A 19373-nucleotide genomic window follows, 5' to 3' on the forward strand; every position below is an offset into this window, starting at 1 on the left:
CCATGGGGTTTACTCCCAAGGGTTCTTAGTTTGTCCTCACCTTAAGAATGAAAGGAAGTAAAATGGAGATGCTCAAAGGCCTTTTTTATTATTTTAACACCACATGCTGTGGAATTTGTTTTTCCCCTCATAATCCTGCCCATACACATTGCAATCTGCTTGCTTTAAAGAATATCTCATAGCGCCACAGACAAACAGTGAGAGCTGTATTTTTAATGTCATTACATAACAAAATAAATATTTTATCTTTCCTGTGCATAATAGAGTAATTAGACAGCACAGCGTATTGGATTAGCACACATCAGTGATGCATATTAATCACAGAATGGAGACAGAGCACTATGAGATGCAACAGAAGCTCGGTGAGTACCCATTTATACACAAACGGAAAAATAATAGTCTTTCTATTTCAGATGGCATGACATTATATATGTAACTGTTAATTTCGTTTGTCACTTGGGAGGAGCCACTTAGCTTACCATAGACCACATGATCGGCATCTCTGGTTAAGAGGATCTTAGTAGTAGCCTGGCTAGCAAAGACCTCTGCTTCCAGATGACAGTGTGAGCTATCTTGGAAAAGTACTCAGAAATTACAACTGGTTCACAATGCAGCTGCCAGATTATTTGACCAGATAGGAACAGGAACGTCCATTTGCAAACAGTTGCACTAGCTCACTATATGGTTTCTAGGCTCAATTCAAGGTGGTGGCATAGTGACATTAAACTTGAAAGCACTGAACCATCTAGGATATCTGCAGATCCACCTATCTATAGGCTCTGCTTTGGATACCAGTGTTTCTCAAACTTGGATCCCTAGCTGTTGTTGGACTACAACTCCCATCATCCCTGACCACCGGTCCTGCTAGCTAGGGATGATGGGAGTTATAGTCCAACAACAGCTGGGGACCCAAGTTTGAGAAGGACAGCAAACACCTGAGACACAGCAGTGGGGGTGTCTATTTTTTAAAAGACATTTTCAGCCTTGGCCCCAGTGCTTTGGAATTACTTGCTGGGAAAGTCCACTCTGCCCCCTCTTTGTTGGCTTTTCAGTGCCATATTATGCTAGTTTTATTTTGCTGAGGAGCGTCTCTGAAGTTCAGCAAGCTCCTAGCTTTCCTGTGCTGCTGCAAAGTATTGTGTGAAAAGGGTTTTATTGCCAGTTTATCTTTCCTTTTCATCAAGCAGTTTGTACATTTTATGCATTGTTTTTACTGTTGAGGGGTCTATGCCGAAAACACACAATATAAATGCTTTCAATACATAATCAGAGTAGATGGACTGCTGATTTTATTGAGTAAAGGCAGCTTGATGTGTGCCTTACGGATGCCGTGACAAACATCATTGACTTTTTACATTATGCAGAACAAGTGGGACCAGCCACAAACGTTTCTGTGCTTTTTCTACACCGTAAGGTGCTACTTTCCATGCCCTCCATTCAGCCTAGATCAGGAACCTTGGACTTCTGTTCAGTCCCTTTGACAGTAGCAGGGAGCTTCAGGCTTGGGAATGAAATAAAGGAATACATTTAGGTAGCTGTGCCTAAAGAGGATTTGCAGGAAACATAACCACCTTAATTCCTCCCTCCACATTTATTATAACCCTTTTCCCGCTGCCCTTCATTTTCCATCCCCCCACCAGATGACACACACATATTCCATATCTTAAACTGTTCTTAGGCCTAGACTTGAGGGTAGACACTTGCCCTCTTCAAGAGAGTTTACAAAGAAAATGTCAGGACTCCAGTTGGGAAGGATGATGAGGGAGTGTTCGTGACTAGTTTCTTGGTTATAAGGTGGCTTCTAAGTACATCCAGTCAAATAACTCTAGGAGCCCTCTTCAGAATTTTCCACTCAACACAGGAAGGTTGGAGATGGAGGGGATATGCACAGCATGGGTGTCTCTCACATGCTCGTTTTCAGCACCTGAAGATGGCTCCAGCCTTAACTGCTGATTCCTTTATACCTGCTTCTCTACCTCCTCCAAGGACAAGATGGTGGCCTCATGTGCCTTCAGACCCTACTCTGAGAACCAAGTTCTGAATAAATAGAAATTGACAGGAATGGTGGGTAGTTCTGCTCTTCTACCTTCTCTCTCTTTTTCAAGTTACATAGAAATGAATTAATTTACAGACATAATAATAATAATAATAATAATAATAATAATAAATAAAAAAAATAAAATTAAAAAATCCTTCCAGTAGCACCTTAAAAAGGTAAAGGGACCCCTGACCATTAGGTCCAGTCATGACCAACTCTGGGGTTGTGGCGCTCATCTCGCTTTATTGGCCGAGGGAGCCAGCATACAGCTTCCAGGTCATGTGGCCAGCATGACTAAGCTGCTTCTGGTGAACCAGAGCAGCACATGGAAACACCATTTACCTTCCCGCCAGAGTGGTACCTATTTATCTACTTGCACTTTGATGTGCTTTCGAACTGCTAGGTTGGCAGGAGCTGGGACCGAGCAACAGGAGCTCACCTCGTTGCAGGGATTCGAACCACCAACCTTCTGATCAGCAAGTCTTAGGCTCTGTAGTTTAACCCACAGTGCCACCCACGTCCCTGAATAAGTATCTGAATAAATGTGAAAGCTCATACCAATAACTAACTCAGTTGGACTCTAAGGTGCTACTGGAAGGAATATTTATATTTATATTTATATTTATATTTATATTTATATTTATATTTATATTTATATTTATATTTATATTTATATTTATATTTATATTGTTTTGACTATGGCAGACCAACACGGCTATCTACCTGTAATTTACAGACACTATGACTTAAAAAACAAAAAAACAAAAACTTGTGAAACTATAAGAGAATGTGATTTCTATAGGGTGCGGGGAATGAATAGGAAGGTTATCTGGATTAAGTTGAGTACAGTGGTACCTTGGGTTACATACGCTTCTGGTTACATACGCTTCAGGTTACACACTCCGCTAACCTAGAAATAGTGCTTCAGGTTAAGAACTTTGCTTCAGGATAAGAACAGAAATGGTGCTCTGGCGGCGCAGCGGCAGCAGGAGGCCCCATTAGCTAAAGTGGTGCTTCAGGTTAAGAACAGTTTCAGGTTAAGTATGGACCTCCGGAACGAATTAAGTACTTAACCCGAGGTACCACTGTATTGGGGCATTCAGGATTTTGGAGAGTTGGATGGATGGATAAACAAACAAACAAATGGAACCCAGGTAAATGGCAAAGACAGAAAACATCTGAAAAATATTTCAGCATTCCAAAATGCCTCCATCCTTTCAGCGTTCACAAGGCTATAGTGTAATGTCTTATTTATAGCATGTTTTCCAATGACTGATTTTCTCCTCACTATTTTAACACTCAGCTGTTGTTCCTCATTTCTCTCTTCATTTCTTTGCCTCTGTGATCTCTGATTCTGCCCACCCTCTACTCCAATTGCTGGTTTAGATGCTCAAATGAGACATCCAACCTTTTAAAGAAATCATTCATTTTGTTTAAAAGGTTGAATATGTCATGATAAGTTTGATGGGGCTGATATTAAAAACTAAATGTTCGTTTGGATTTTGTTGGGGGCCCTAGTATCTTTTTTTTTATTAAAAAAAAACACTTAGGCCAGGTCTGTAAAGAGAGGACAGACCTGGGGGCCCTAGTATCTTTTTTTTTATTAAAAAAAAACACTTAGGCCAGGTCTGTAAAGAGAGGACAGGTGTAGAATGGCAATGGATTCAGTTGGACAGTACATGTAGCCTGTATGAAATCAGGGCCTGGCTCATTTCTGCATATATTATATGAGTGCTTTCAATGGGTTCAGGTCCCAGATAGTACTTGTGCCAGAAAAGTTACACAATGAACTGCTCAGGAATATCAACATTACAGATGGCCACCTTGACTGTTTTTAAGAGTCTATTGAAATAAAGATATCATATGGTACCACTCTTCCTGGTGTCAGCCCACAAAGACTTCTCCTAGCTATGCTCCTGAAGCTCATTCTAGCAGGTACCACAGTTAGGTCAGCTCTTTTGATTTGCTCTTCACCTCAGCACACCTCCATCTCCCATTCTTTCTGTCTCCAGCATGCAGAACTGTTGTTCTGAAACAACAGATTTAAATTTCTGCAGAGGCATGCTTTAGGTGATCCATCCAAAGAGAGAGGTTCAGGGGGGACAGGGGGGGACTTTGCGGTCTGTTAAAGATACCCATGCGACTGAGGGACAACAAGAAGTAGACAGTTTAGGAACAATCAGACAGATTTCTCATCCCCATGGCATCGTAAATAAGCTGCTGGCTCCACCTGCGGCTGCTGCAATGACAACATAGTCTACACTTCAGTACACTTTAAAGCTGATCAATTAATTCTAAAGCACTTTTAATGAGATCACAGAATCTGTGGGATCATGCTTTAATGACACTAAAAGCTCTGTAAGAGGAGCAAAGCGCTTTCAAGGCATCACTCAAATATATTCTATTCCAGAGGGGAAGTAAAGGGGGTGGGGGAGAAATAAGGTAAATAATGAGGTTGAGATTATGTACTATGTAACTATATGCTACAATGTGGTGGTGGGAGATTATGGTACCCTGTTCACCATCCCCAAAGTATTAATTTCCTAAATCCTTTACAAATTGGAATCTGGTCCTGAGATCATGGAAAAGCCATAGGTGCCCACTGGGACCTGTAAGGTGGAAGGAAGAGATGCCAACAGTAGGTTGAGCCAGAGGCAATGATAGACAGACATTTAATTCTGTTTTTGTCCCATTCTGCTTCCTGCTAAATTGCTAGGACAACACTGAGACTAAGTAGGAGGAATTTGACAGACAGTGCCACTCTCTGGACTGATTGTAAGCAGATGGGCAGGCATTGGGGGCTGGCTGACATTGGTACGGCAGTGCCCCATTTGTCCTGATGGACCAGCCTCAAATGGATCTAGCTGCATGAAGAATTGAGGGTCTCTTATTTCAGACATAGAGGAGTTTCCTTCCTTTTAAACGAAAAAACAACAACAGCCCAATGCCAAGTTAGGCTCAATCTGGAAATAAAAATACCCCAGTTCCATAGACAATAACTAAGTATGGGGTGTGTGGAAATTCTGTTGGCATGAAGGATGAGGTTTTAATAAAATCCTCTCTTTAAAAATGGCCTTTTTTATTTGGCTTCCTTGAAAATTTAATTATACCAGTCATTGCTTTCACCTTGAGGGACACCAGTTGAAATGACCATCTGATGACAGCTTGGCGGCCTCTATGATAAGGAAATGAACCAGAAGCTTCTCCTTTGATCCTAGAGGAAAAGTGTCCACATCGCTAAACAACCCTCATAATTAACACCTTTCTCTGACACCTCATCAGAAACCAACAATCACTGAACCACTCAGAGGACATTGCTTGGAATGGTTAATCAGCCAAGCCTAATCAGAGAAGATGAGTTCCAGAATCTTTATTTCTCCCCCCCCCCATTTTTTTCATTATTATTTTTTTAAACCCATATTTTTGCAACACACCTTCCTTGCTTTTGCATCCACTTGCTGTTATAAATGCCGGTTTCGACTCCTATTTCCCATTGTTGCTCAACTGGCTTTGACTACACTGCAGAAGTGAAAACACTGAAGAAGACAAAGAAGAAGCAGAGCAGTCAAAGGACAACAGAAAGTCAGGAAGTGAAAAGGTGGCATTTAAAAATTAACAGCACGTCCTTTACAATAGCACTTCAGCCACAAGCCACTATCCTGACTTTAGAGGTGCACATGCTTAGATGAATAGAATTGCAGCAGCAACCTCATATTAAGCAATGAAGCGCAGGGAACTGAAACGGCAGAGCAAGTAATCAGAGTTAAGAAAGACAGAGCTGTGGAAACTTCTGGGCAGACATGTTGAATGCATTAATGTATTGTCTAACAGGTTTTGCCCAAAAAGCTACTACAGTAAATACACTTCCCCTACTTGACACAGAGGACACTAAGCTTTTGGGCCCCAGTGAGAACACTGGGAATTTTGAGGAAGTGCCATAGGTGCTAGTCACAAACTGGTAGCTGTAGGCTGTAATACAAAATGGTGGGGGGGGGAGACTCATAATACAAAAAGGCTGTCGTGAGGGTGTGATGCATCACAAAATAGCTGCCACATCTAAAAGAGCAGCAAATAAAGAGACAAACATGCAGCATGGTGTGGGTATGCCATTGGAGGGGTGTTGAGGGGATATTTCCCAAGAACTTCCACAGGTGTCATAGCAGGTGCACTGGTGCCCATGGGCACTGGGTTGGCGACCCCCTTTGTAAAACAATAGCCCATGTGCTGGGCTCCCTCACCTCCCTTTTGCATACATCACAAGCACACACCTTTGCCTGCAGTGAGCACTGAATTCCCCTATACAGCTCACATGGCCCATTTGTAATCAGGCTAACCCTCCTTCCTCTTAACCCACTTATGCCAGAAGTGAAATCTACTGCCTCAAACCTTAAACAAGCAATTCTAGGGCACCATGGAGCAGGAGCATCCCACACTGCAATGTTTGCTGCAGGTTCCAGGAACTGAAAATATTGGGGGGGGGGGGCAGATACCTTTTCTGATGAGCTCTGAGGTAATTGGCTCTCTTAATCTGCACAAAGGAGCCACTAGGAAGAGCAAACTAGGATTGTACTGCTGAGAGGAAGGGACTCAGCAGCTTGGCCCCAAACAGCTGAGAGACTGATTCCTTCCCTACCAATCACTCTCAGGTGGGTGTTAAGATCAGCTGAGGGGAATCCAGTACACTTGGAAGTCTGAGGTGGCAATGGCCTGGGAGCTGTAACCTGCCCTGAGAGTTTACAGTTTACAGTAAAATTAAGATTACAGTGTTGGTGTTGTTGTTGCTGTTGTTGTTGCCATTTCTTAGCTGTTTTCCTTCTGCATCATTTTCTGGATGTAAATCTCACAATCGCAAACAAATGAAACTGCTATTGACCCCAGTAGGGAAAATGTTACAGGCCTTGCTTGGAAGATGCCCAGGACAGGGTTTTTTTTTTTTAAAAAAAAAACACAAACAAAACTAAAAACTCTAGGAAATGTTGGACGTTTGTTGTGCTCACTGCATTGTTAGGCTTTTGGGTTTTCATTGTCTTCCAACCCCGGTTTGAAATTTCTTTCACAGGAATTGCTTTTATAGGCAGAGTGCTAATGAATCCTAGTGCAACTTCCAGGGAAATATTTTTGAGGGTTGCTGTGGCTACAATCCTAAATATGCTTAGTAAGAGGCAGGGCCCCATTAAACCTAGTGGGGCTGCACTCCAAGTAGAAACAGATAGGACTGCAGTACAAGCAATATATATATATATATATATATATATATATATATACACACACACATGCATATCTGCTCAGAAATTCTTCTCTACATGTATGAATTGTCATTGTGCACAAACCTATCTCTGTCTTGCTCTTTCATATGCTGTTTCCCCCCACCCCCACCCAAACTAAAGAGTTCAGCTTGAGATACAATATTGGAGAATTGATGACACCTGGCAACTTGCTAGCTGGGCCAGGTTTGCCAAGTCTGACAAGCTGGAGTTTGTTAGCATTTAACCTTGCTTAACCTTTGACCTTTAGTTACTTTCTGCTGCCCCCAAAATGACTAATAAAAGACCCAGGGCCACATCTCTAATCTTAGGGGCATTACAAGCTCTTTGGTTTCCCATTTACACATATGGCAGAGCTTCAAAGTGTCAGATGCAATACTCCATTGACATCTCAAGAAAGATTTAATGAAATTCATTTTTTGGCTCTTTGAATATGCTACATTTCAAGACAGGTCTTTAGTATTTATGCTATTATTTGGTTAAAAAGCACCAGTAGTAATTTTCTACCTTGTGCCATTAAGCATGTGGTTTTCTTTAGTCTAAAGATCTCACTTGGCCTCCCTGTTCATATATCTACCATGGTGTATTTAGAAACCATGCACATATATCAAAATATACTTTTTGTCCTGTTATGGCTGGATTTAAAATGTATTGAGTATAACACTTTCTTTTCTTTTCCTTTTCCTTTTTTCTGTTGAAAAGACACATTTTAAAACAGTTAATGTAGTGTTTGACCTTCCATTAAAAAAAATAAAAGATACCATTAAACCAGGTCCAGAAACACTAGCAAGTGAGTAAATGTTTAAACCACAAATCTCCCTGAACTCCTGTGGGAAGGAGGGTTCTACCAGTGCCAAAATGGCAAGATCATATATCAGAAATGAGTAATAATGTGCAAAAATACGTTGCAGTAAAAACACAAACTAAAAAGGAAAAAAGAGGGTAAAGATTTGGGAGAGGGAAATCATAACAGGGATTTCTGAGAGTATAAAGATGAACCAGTGGGCCAGGGCAGGATTTATTTAAGAAGAATAATGGTAGTAATAATAATAATTCCAACAATAATGCATGCACATAGCCCTGCACATCGAGAACGTGCCAGTACCACCTTTTCATTATTTCCTTACGTTGGTTTGAGGAATAGATCTATATGGGAAGTGATGCTGGGAAAGAAATGCTGAAATTAGCTATGCAAATGAGCCTTTGCTGAAAGTGCACGTATAAAGCCAGACTGTATATTCCACGCAGCAGACAGTTAAAAATTTGAACATAAGGTAGCATTTCCTTGATCATATCCCATAAAAAGAGCAATTTGCTAAACCCTTGTAGCACAGTATGGAAGGTGGTGTATTTTACTGATAATGTAAGAGATGACAGATAGTTCTATACTAGGAGGTTTCAATGGCGTCGAGTTGTGTAGCGTAATAAATTGTCAGGAGCACAGACAGAGGAGAGTGCAGGCGCTGCTCCACCTCCAGTAGCCAAATAATTCAGCCCCGGCTCAGTAATTATGCTGTGTGAAAATATGGGATTAATTAGACCGGTACACTAACACACTGTAGTCTCATTAAAGGCTGAACAGCATTTTCATAGATGCTGCCACTTGAGCAGGGCTGCCGCTAATGTGAAAAGACAAAGTCGCCTCTTTTCACACTCCTTGCTTATTACCTTACTTAAGGCCACTTAAGCAAACTTCCGAAGGCAGCCTTGCAGAAAACCCTATGTCAGGGTTATTTCATTATTTTATGTCTGTAGAATGCGCAGGGAAGGGAAATTTAAAATAAATGGGGATCGGGTGTAGGGCACACCAAACGGAAATGTTACAGGCTTCAAAACAAATGCTTTCTTTAAACACACACACAAACACACACACACACACACACAGAAACCCCACCCAGCAACAACCCAACATATTTTGCTAGTGTGGACATGGCTGCAAATATCAAAAGTTGTTCCTCAAGTGCTTGATCTTAATTTGCAACTTCCTGATGCCACGTGTGAATTAATGCATACTGGAGAAGGCCTGTGCCTTTGGCAACCAAGAAAGGGTGAGAAAAAGGGTACAACTGTGTACTTTATGTGCCTTTTTCTAGTTCCAGAGCGTATTGCACCCTCTAAAGGTGGGATGCAATGTTAGAAGGCAACCCAAACCCACATTTGCTTTGTAGTGCTAGTACAAAATGGGGTACACATCCAGGTGCGTTTGCCCTTCAGAAATTCCTCTTTCCAAGCCTTTTGTTTCCCTGGTGAGGCTCAGTGGCTGGAAGTAAGCCTGGCCAAGAGGGATGTAAGGGGTGAAGGGGGGTGAATGACAAGGAGGAGGGTTAAGCATGACACCCCCTCTTCCCAGCTTACTTTGCAAACGCAAGTTCGAGGAGCCATGTTTGCTCAGCTAATGTTTAGCTGCTCCCCAAAGGCCCGATTGACAAAACTTAGCTGGTGACATGATAGCCACGTAAAAATGCATTTACATAGAAGGTACTCTGCATTGGCAAACAGTTCATTTTAATAGCTTCCTGTGTAGTTCTGGCAATTTTCACCATGCCAGGACAATCCGCAAGAGAGAGAGGTGCTGAAATCATTGAAACAACGTGGGAAGCTGGTTCACATGAACAGCTTGCCATATGGAGCTGTATCCAGACAGCTATATTTCCCCAAAAAATCAGGTTATACAACCAAACAGGGCCCACATTAGTACAGTCACATGGTGATGGAAACACAGAGGATTGGCTCCAACCCTGTGCAAATGGGATTCTGCTTATGCAATGGGACTTCCCCTTCCACTCCTTCCCTCTACAGCACCCCCACTCCCCAAACCTGCTCTAGAGCAGATTTTGAGGGACTGTCTCTAGAATGTAAAGAATCCTGATGAATTTTCTCATAGCACAGGAATTCTTACACGTCTTATTTATCAAATTGGTAAATAGGGGCCAGTTAACATGTGATGTTTTCAATTATTTTGTTGTGGTAAAGCAGCACCAATATGTGCTGGAGTAGTAGTAGTTGATGTGGTTCCCTCCAGGTGTTATTAGGCTACAAGTCCCATCAGCCCCAGCTAGCATGGCCAGCAGCCGGAGTAATGGTGGTTGTAGGCCAACAGCTTTTGGAAGGCACCATGTTGGCTAGTCCTGCACCCTCAAACTTGTGAAGTGGACTAAACTGGGATTTGGAAAGTTATGATATGGGAACATTTGTCTGCTGTGAATTAAATTGTTTTTACTAATAATAAATGTTCCAATGAATTGTTTTTCTTCTTCTGAGGTTAGGTGGGGGTACATATCTTAGTTGGCAGAGCACGTGCTATGCATGTTTAAGGTCAATCACGACCAACTAAAGGGCAGCGGATTGCAATGGCTGAAGAGGGCATTGTCCTGGGACTACGTATTAAATCAGAATAGATCACCATGGGCAAGATTATCTGATTCTGTTTCAGATAAAGTCAATTAATGACCACTGCATCTTAAGCTATCATGAAGGAGAATTTTCTGTATCCCAAGCACTTCTGAGGGGGGAAACCTATTCTGTTTTGCTGAGGTGTCCTCCCCCCCCCCAGTTTTGTTATCTACCTGCTCCTTAAGGATGGACAGATGTTAGTACAGGAGGTCCATCCTTTAAACTGTGTTGACCTCAGAAGGGCACCTTTTATTGGACTCGAGAGAGCTATTAGAGCACATATAAACTGGGATGCAGAAGAGAGGGAGGTAGGGAGAGAGAGGAGGAAAATACAATGTGATGATGATAAGAAAATAATGGAAGCAGCTATGCCAGAATACCATCAAACTTGAAAATGCCTTTGAAGTAATATTCAAGACGGGGTGGGGTGGCATAAGAGTGGGGGGAAGCTGGCATTCAATAGACTGAATCTTGCTTTGTGACTTAACAAAAGTGGGCAATGTGAAGAAGAGGAGTGAAGTGGAAGGGAGAGAGAACTAAACCGAAGGGTGACATGAAACAAGTCAGCCTGCAGAAGGCTGTAAGGTTAGCATCATTAGCAAAGAGGAAAAATGATTAGCAGTAAAAAGCGAGGAGTTAAAAAGATTTAAAAGGAAGAGGAAACAGGAAAGGGAAAGGGAGCAGGGAATGTATTATAAACTAATTCCACACAGATACATCTGAATTATCGGTGCTGTGTTAGCACACCAACATTTTTATGAATATTTATCTTTCTCGTACAATATGGGAGCAATTTAATTATTCTGCATCATCCTAAGGGCTGGCTCACACAATACCTTATTTGTTCCCCAGGTAGTCCTGACCTTCCTTGGATATGCAGTTCAACGTAATGTGGGAGTCAGACAATCGGGGATATAGATGGCAACAAATCTGTCAGTTTCAGTGGCTTGAAAACACAATGTTGTGATCACCTGCTCCATATATTATATCTAGTTCTCTGCGTATCTGGGGGAAGAATGGGACTGTCCCTGTGGACAGAAAAATGCAGTGTATGAACAGGCCCCATGATTCTTAAAGGGGCTTCTTTGTTGTGGTATTAATATGTATCATTAGATGAAGTCCAATCTAGTGGTGAAGGCACAATTTAGGCCTCAGTTGCCTAACTCTACTAGCTGCTGACTTTCACAGTTTTACTCTGTTTGACAAGTTCTTTTGGTTAAAAGGGGGCTGAAGGGATTGTCACCCACAGTTATTATGCAGTGAAGTACATTTATGCTCTATTCCTAATTGTGGTGTGGAAATAAACACTTTCACCTTAAAAGAATGGACTGCTAAAGTTATGAGTGGCCTTCCATGGTGTATGATGGTATTGGAGAACATATGTACTAAAACAATTAGGCTGCAATTAAAGATCAGTATTTCTAAAAGCTTGTTTACAGTACATTTAGAATTAGGATGTGCGTTTGAGACTGGATTGAAATTTAGGTTTGGGATCTGGGGATTCAGATTTAGCAGATATTAGCTGGATATGCCCCAAGCTTTCTTTCACTATGCCACTTTTAATGTGGTGCACGGTAGATTTCCACAGAGAAGGTGAGTGAGGTGTGACTATGGAATTTTGTTTAGAAGCTTAACCACGTTACATATTGTAGCAAAACCAACAAGCAACCTTGTAGTTACTTAAAGATACAGGGTGGAATTCAACATCCTACTATTGCAAATGTTCTGTCTGTGCAAGCATATCAGCTTGCCAGATGGAATGACCCTCCCCCCCATGCTGTTCTGGGGGTCCTCCTGACCCTTGCAGATCCAATTTTGGGGCTGCAGAGGTGCACAGGAGAAGGAGAGAGGGGGAAAGCCCCAATGTAGAAGAAGAAGACCTAGCACAGAGTTTCCACTGATATATTTTATTGGGTGAATCCCATCCTAACAATTTGATGGTTGTGTGAGTTATTGTATACAATATATACTTGAAGCAGGCAATGGAAATGTTGTGTCAGTATAAGCACATGAGTTTAGTGGGGGTTGTTTTGCAAGACAAGATCGGTAAATGAATGCACGTTGAAATCAGATATATGGCTTTGGAAGTAGAAATACACTAACAGTCAAAGAAAAGTCAATGTCTAGCATTACCAATAGATAGGGTGAAGCCACTGTCTCGGGCTTCAGATGCTGTGGGACAGGAGATCCTAGAGGCTGTTCCTCTAACCCCCAATTCAGCCATTCCTATTAAATAAGAGTCCCAGATGGATATTAATAGGTAGGAGAGGATATATTAATAGCAATTTATCCCTCCAGGCACCCATGTTTGTGCGCTGAACACACAAAAAGGTCAGCTTACCACTGTATTTAAAGCACATGGCCGAGCAGAGTTCAAAGTCCCAGCCTTAGCAGAAAAGTGGAAAGCAAAGGAATAGACTATGAAGGCTTCTTTTAACAAGTCCTGCTGCGAAGCAAGCTGGCTTTCTTTCTTACTTCACTTAACACAGAATCAGACAACAGACTGAGAAGTTTAAAATATGATTTGCTTACTCATAGTCATGCATTCATTCTCAGCAGTAAAATAAAAAAGGTAAAGGGATCCCTGACTGTTAGGTCCAGTCGCAGACGACTCTGGGGTTGTGGCGCTCATCTCACTTTATTGGCCGAGGGAGCTGGCGTACAGCTTCCGGGTCATGTGGCCAGCATGACAAAGCTGCTTCTGGCAAACCAGAGCAGCGCACGGAAATGCCGTTTACCTTCACGCTGGAGTGGTACCTATTTATCTACTTGCACTTTGACGTGCTTTCGAACTGCTAGGTTGGCAGGAGCAGGGACCGAGCAACGGGAACTCACCCCTTTGCAGCAATTCGAACCACTGACCTTCTGATCGGCAAGTCCTAGGCTCTGTGGTTTAACCCACAGTAAAATAAATAAATAAATAAATAAATAAATAAATAAATAAATAAAGGTAGGCAAAATATTTGCAGTAGAAACAGCCTTGGGCATGTGCCTGATCCTGGAGCAGTTGAATATACATCTGCTGACATTGCTAATGAAGAGGGGGGCGGGAGGGAGGGAAGGAACAGGAAATATTTCTTTGATTCTTCCCGCCCAAGAGAAGCGGGGAAATGACATCACACAGAGCTTCCTCAACCAATTACGTTTATATGGTCAGCCTATCAGCAATGTGGCTCTGTGGTCTCAGCCCTTCACATGCTAACTCACAAGAATATACATTGTTAGATTTGACTGCAAATCTGTCAGACCTTCTCCTGTCTCATGACAGCAGTGTTAGGAAAAGATCCTCCCCGAGCAAGCAGGCAGAGAGGCAGCTAGGCCAGGACAAGCATCACACAGGTTGCACTTAAACATTTATTTGAGCATCAACCAGGCTGAGTGGTGAGCAAGCAGCAGCTAGGCGGAAGAGGACAGAGCCAAGGGTGCAATGTGGCCTTCTAGCCTTGGTGTGATGGTGGACAGTGTAGCACTGCCAGTACTGGAAGTACAAGTCTGGTTGTCTTCTGCACACAGAAAGGACTATCTTGGAAAGGCTCAGTTTTAGAATGCAGCAGGCAGAGACACTTAATATTTTTCTGAGTGGAATTGAGAATTAGCTCAATATAGACCTACTTGGCATCTCCTTGGTTCCAAAAACTCATATCAGAATTTTGCTTCCATTATGAATGGTAAAATAAAAGTAAAGCCATGAATATAAATGCTCTTGAATGTCTAAAGGAACCATCTAAATTATTATACAGTCATTAGAGTTGTTAATATTAGAACAACTTTGCTCTCCAGACCTTCCTAGATTAACACGAAACATCATAATGGTTTTAAAACATCCTGTCAAATATCCATTTAAGAGTATCACTGACCTGACACATTTGACATTGTATACGGATTGTAAATGAAGTTTCAGGCTGTAAAACATTGCACTGGTGTTTTTACATCAGTTATACCTTTGGATATCTCTGTGTCAAAACAGGCATGTTCTTCAGTGATAAGTGCTCAGAGACAATGGTAAGGGTGAAGAGTAAAATGGAGATTCAAACTAGCTGGAAAATTCAATAATACTGAACAGGGGGATAAATGTTACACTTGTGCATATAGCTAGGAATGGGGGATAAATTTGGTTTGGTTCACATTTTAATTCGAATCCAATTTCTCCAAAACATGTGAACCAAAATACAACTATCCTTTGAAATTGCATGAATTTCACAATGCCATTTTCCCACTAAAAATGAGTACAAAACTGTTCATATTAAAGTCTGCATAAGCATGCACATACTAGTGTTATAAACATTAGAGGAATTTCTGGGAAATTTGTTTAACCACATTACCAATCTGTGTATATTAGGAGAAGTTTTTGTGAGGATTTTTTAAAAAAATAATAATTGCAGAGTGATACAGAAATGTGGCAAATTGAACTGGTAGACACTGAAATGAGCAGATTCATTTTAAATGGTAGATGATAGCTCAGTTGGTAGAGCATTGGACTCTTAATCTCAGAGTTGTGGGTTCAAATCCCATGTTGGGCAAAAGATTCTTGCATTGCAGGAGATTGGACTAGATGACCCTAGTGTTCCCTTCCCACTCTATAATTCTACAATTCTACAATTCTACAATCCATCATAGACTGAAAGCCTGATCTTAGTTGCAGTGCTCACCTTGAAGTACAATGAGTCCTGTGCTGGGCACGTCCTCATGACTCGCCCACCATATTGGGATTTTGATCTCAGCACAGTATATGTTGTTGATGCTGCTATGCAACATCTTCCTTGGTCACCAGATATAGTGTAGCTGTGCTATGGTCAGGTATGAAATACATGCCACTGTTGTTGGCATTCTTCTGTCTTGAGAGGCAATGGAGTGTGCTTCTGGAGGTGAAGTCAAACTGCTGGAGAATCACAGCACAGAGACCAGTAACTCGTAACTGCTGCCTCCTGTATTTTGGCTGTGTTAGCAGCACTGAAGTGACTGCTCTGGTGCACAAGCCTGGCCAGTATATATGGAGGTTATGAGCTGCCCAGACGGCAAGTCCCCCCTCTTAGCCTTGCGTATGTGTTCCAAAAGAAAGCAGAGCAATACATATGGCACCAGCTTGGCTTCAGGAGTTGCCAGAAGGAGATGTACAAGACACTTTCAAACTGTCTTAGGGACTCCATTCTGGATTCTGTGTAGTGTTTACTCTTTAGCCTTTTCTTCTCCCGAAGAAGTCCCACAAGGTAGTGGGTACGGATTTTTCCTCGGGATTTACTCTCGAAGCCTTTCTCATGAATGGGTATAGCTGCAAGGCAGTTGTGGTTTAGGATCAAAGTTTTCCTTCTCCTAGATGGGCTATCTCTCCAGGTTGATGAACCCCATCTGCCCCACACTTGCAGAAACCACCTTCTTGACCACTGGACCCTCTATTGGTCTTGTCCGCTCAATCTACTGCAGCCTGTCTTCACGCGCAGGGGAAGTCCCTAACTCACCAATGGTTTGAGACACATTGGCTCCCCTCACCTGGTTTAGCCAGTCAGTCTAAGCCGTTTCCCGGGATGTGGCCACTGTCACATGCTGGCAGCTTCTAGGAGCCACAGGTGAGAGCTGTGTGCAGGGTGGGGACCAAAGGTAGACAAATTACCCAAAAAAGAACACGACGTGTCCTCCACCAGTGGTACTATCCCTCCCCTTACACTCCAGACAGCCCATACCATAGACTGCAGATAATACAAGTAGGAAAGATGAAGACTCATCTAAGGAACATCGTATATGAAGTTTAGCATGATGAAAATCCTTGTGCTGATAGAATGCTCTTTTTGCCACCATGTTGAATGCACCCCATAATATCCTGAAGTAGCAACTTTAAAGAAATGTCAGTGAATTTAACATTTATAAGCTTAGATTGATTTGGATTGATCTGTACTGAGCAAGTGTGGGGAGCCTTTCTCCCTCCAGATGTTGCTGAGCTACAACTCCTACCAGTCCTAGCAAGCATGACCAATGGCATGGAATGATGGGAGTTGTAGTTCAGTAACATCTGGAGGGAGAAAGGCTCCCCACACCTTGGACTAAGTTTGGCACTTGGTGAAGAAATGGAGTAATTACTGTACTTTACCATAAGCTCAGTTTGGAGCTCAACTCACATTTACAATGCCATTGCTTGTGAGTAAATGCCATTGAATTCAAGGGGGATTGCTTCTGAGAAGACGTGTGCCCTGTCAGGCAGCTTGATGGGGTACTCTAAAGATGGGTTCATTTGTGAGTTAAGGGTTTCTTTGCTGCACAGGGTAAAAATCATGTAGAAAACATGTGCATTCACATGTGAACATATAGAGTACCTGTTTTGTCATGCACAAATCTATTCAACTCATTTCCTCAAAATATCACTTTGTATACAATGAAGCCACACACAGGTTCCTTATAAATTAATGGGAAAAGCTTTCTGGATTTATTTCCTGTAAGCTAATGCCCTACAGCAAACATCTAATATGATGCTATTTATTCCCATAGTTCAGTTTGTTTTGTTTTCGATTTAGCAAGCCTCATGACACACTCCCAAATGAGCCTTGTTGTGCAATATGTTGTGTGCAGTAAGATTTTCACCCTAATTCACTCCGTTTTCTTCCAGTTGAGTTGTACAGGGGCACAAAACCAACCATCCTATGTTAAATCACCTCCTGTGACTGATCTGGAGGATGACAGCCATGGGGTGTAGGTAGAATGGGATCTTTGTTAGTCTAGGACACCAACTTCAGTTCTGCCCCCTTCCCTTTTGTATGTGTGTGGATTACATTGTTGCATGGATACAACAAGGAAATATTTGTGATTAGTAAAACAACAACAACCCATATGCATTTCCCCCTAGACCATATGTTTTTCATAAATACCAGTTCTAAAATGTTTCTGTATTCTATAGCTGATATGCAAGCCATTTATAACATATTGCATCATATCACAGTGATTGCTTTAGCCAAATACTCCTAATGTAAAATACTCCAAATGCAAAAAAACAACAACATAAATGCAGCATCTTAAGAATAGTGCCTGATCCATTTCCCAAGTATGTATTTCAGTCCTTTAAAAAGAAAAGAAAAAAGCACCTAGGATCTTGGGATTTTTAACCAAATTTTCTATCATCTATCTATCTATCTATCTATCTATCTATCTATCTATCTATCTACTATCTATCTATCTATCATCTATCTATCTATCTATCTATCTATCTATCTATCTATCTACCTATCTACCTATCTACCTATCTACCTATCTAGTTACCTACCTACCTGTTTGGAAAAGAAGGTAACGTCAAAGGGGATCCCCCCCCTTTTAGGTGAAAGTTTCCATGTTTCCATTTTTTTTCTTTTAGAGATGTGTTTTTACTTAACAACATCGTAAGCTCCCATTTACATAAAAGAGCAGAAGTAGCACCCATTTTTGTGGTATCACAAGCTGCAGACAACAAGAGAGTTTGTGTGACGGAGTGGTGGGGAGGGTGAAAATTATTATAGAGATAGAGGATAGCTTTACTAAGGAAAAAAGCACCTTTTGTCAGTGGACGCAAGGCTTGATTGATCTCATTGCAGAGTGTCATATATCAGAATCCAATGAAGTCACACTAGTACAAAGCCAACTGGAAAACCTTATCAGGCCCATCATATTTCTAGTGGGACAATAACAAAGATCAGAATAAATAAATACTGTATGTAGTGAATATGTCTGAAAATGAATATCAGAATTGGGGGGCAAGAGGATCTGTGTGCAGAAACACCAAGTGTTACTTCCTACTGAAATCTTGCCTGACCTCTCTATTTCAATGGAATTGCAGCCTCCCAGTATGTCTCAGAAGTAAAAATGATTCCTGGAGAATCTCCAGGTGTTTGCATTTCCCCTGGAAATGTCAGGCACTGCCACAGACCATAAATTTTACAGCCAAGAGAGGAATTCTCTCAGCATTGCTTTCCAGCAGGCCGATGGATTTGAGGGGGGGGGGAAGCCTTACATGCCGCTTAAAATATCCCGGTGAATGGGGTAGCCAGGCAGCTGTGCTGGCCTTTTCAGCGATCTCCAGACAAGCCTGATAAATACGTACACCATTAAGGTGGCAGTGGGAGGGGGAAGAGTGATGAAGTAGGATGTGATGCCCAGATGTCCCTAACCAGGGAGAATCATCCTGGAGGTGGGCATCTGGATTTCATAGCTGCAGAAACACCAGCAGTTGGTGCCATATGCTGAAGAGAAAACACGAGTCTGCTCCACACCTCCAGTGACAGGAAAATGCAGCACCAGATTGGAGCAGCCCAGCAGGGTTCTGGCAAAATTTCTTACACTTTCACAGCAGAGAGGACCTGGTGCATCCTATAAAGCAGAAAGGACAGCATCTTACAAAGACCTGATGCACATAATACACAGTGCAACACACCCTCTTCCTTATTGTTGCTCCTGTGTCCTTTTGAGGACACACATACATATGGATTGTTGTTTTGAAGAGCAGCACATTAGTGAGTTTTCCACTGTTTTGCCTCTGTAGCTACTGATTTCCATTGTATTTGCAAAGAACTCTGTGTACCAGATGTGTTTTACATCTGCAGGTGACATGCATCTGAATGCATTTAGTGAATTGCTTCCAAGTTTATGCATAATGGGGGAAGAGGAATTAAAGAGAAATGCATGGCACAGACGCTCTGTTCCTACAGGAACACGTTAAGAGATAT

The 19373-nt window shown here is 41.9% G+C and overlaps 1 long non-coding RNA gene across 1 annotated transcript in view; it reads left to right on the top strand.

Annotated features, from left to right (window-relative positions):
• Window positions 1-19373, top strand: part of LOC307220166 — a 123716-nt gene that overhangs the window by 42444 nt on the left and 61899 nt on the right. Inside the window, exon 3 of the long non-coding RNA XR_013840739.1 lies at window positions 265-362. This is a non-coding gene — a long non-coding RNA (uncharacterized lncRNA). The remainder of the gene's footprint in view (window positions 1-264; window positions 363-19373) is intronic.

This window comes from Podarcis cretensis, assembly GCF_951804945.1.
Source record: "Podarcis cretensis genome assembly, chromosome: 7".
NCBI lineage: Eukaryota > Metazoa > Chordata > Lepidosauria > Squamata > Lacertidae > Podarcis > Podarcis cretensis.